Source organism: Pan troglodytes, chromosome 8 (assembly GCF_028858775.2).
Source record: "Pan troglodytes isolate AG18354 chromosome 8, NHGRI_mPanTro3-v2.0_pri, whole genome shotgun sequence".
Lineage (NCBI taxonomy): Eukaryota > Metazoa > Chordata > Mammalia > Primates > Hominidae > Pan > Pan troglodytes.
The window spans coordinates 89,953,137-89,954,549 of NC_072406.2; the positions used below are offsets into that span (position 1 = coordinate 89,953,137).

Below are 1,413 nucleotides of genomic sequence, written 5' to 3' on the forward strand. Positions count from 1 at the left end.
ACTTGTTATGTTTGTATTGCTGTAAATTGTATTCATAGCACTTTCATATGTTTCTGCATTTGAACCTTGCAATAAGCCTGTGTGGTAGGCCACATAGGTCCAAATAACCTAGTTTTACAGTTGAGGAAGCTGAGCTCAGATTCAGTTCTTTGCTGAAGCCCTCATAGCTGGTAAGTGGCTTTGCATATTAGAACCCAAATATTTTGCTCTCTAAATCTAATGCTCGCTCTATGTGGTTATGTACATATTGACAAATATTCATTTATTCAACAAATAAAAAGTATGTACAAAGCATGAAAAAAATAAAAAATAAAAACAACAACAATAAACTATAGCTTCTGATCTGAACGGAAAACTAAGCTGATGGAGGAAAGAGAGTTTCTTAAAAATGGCAGAGGAGATTCCAAAAAAAAGTAATTCTAGTCACTCAAGAGACCAAAAGACCTCATGATCACTTATGATACTAAACACTTATGATAGTCACTTATGATACTAAACACTCAAGGTAAGAGGCAAAATTTGTAGATAAAAGTCTTTGTGAAGATCATGAGACACATATATTAGAAGCAAAGAACAACAAAGAGTCAAGTGGCAATAAGTTACTTGATATTCTTAATCCACCAGGCACGCAAATTGAGAAAGAGCAAATTACTGGGCAAGTTGAGAAGAATGCTACCAACCCTAAACCCCAGTTAAGTCACTCCTCTCGACTGTCCCCTGACTTAACTAGAGACACTGATGAAGCTGCTTTTGAGCCAGATTATAATGAAAGTGACAGTGGAAGTTACGTATCTGTAAAAGATGAGGAAACTTCAGGAAACACTTCTAAGGTCCTGAAAGATAAGATAATGGAGAAAGCAGGAGAAAGCAAAAGAAAGCCTGGACACAGTTGGCCAGGTAGGCATAGGAGGAGCCAGAGTCCAGGCAGAAGTCAGAGCCCTTCTGGAGGCCAGACTTGAGGCCATAGCAGCAGGGCCAGTTCCGCAGAAAGTTAGAATAGCAGGAAGAATAAGAAAAAGTAGGAAAAGGAAAAGCACAAGAAACATTAAAAAAAAAAAAAAACCATACATGTAGGTACTGCAGGGGAATTGGAAAAAAGCCAAAAAACACAGACATAAGAAAAGGAAGTCAAAGAAGAGCAAAAGAGAAAGAGAAAGAGAAAGATAACAAAAAGTGAAATCTGTCACCATGTAAAAGGACAGATTTTTTAAATGGACTTAATGGCTAAGTCATCTGTATTCAATTTTGTTATTATGTAAAGAGATTTAGGTCTTGTAAATAATAACATGGAAGACTCTGTGCTGCACTTAAAATATTGCTGCTTGATTATTGGATTTTTACATCAGAGGTTGATGCAGTTTGGATATTTGTCCCCACCCCAATCTCATGTTGAAATAAAATCCCCAGTGTTGG

At 36.8% G+C, this 1,413-nt stretch overlaps 1 pseudogene; it reads left to right on the forward strand.

The window, feature by feature from the left end:
• The first annotated feature begins 388 nt into the window (after positions 1-388).
• LOC107966732 (E3 ubiquitin-protein ligase RBBP6-like) lies at positions 389-1,194 on the forward strand (annotated as a pseudogene).
• The last annotated feature ends 219 nt before the right edge of the window (positions 1,195-1,413 follow it).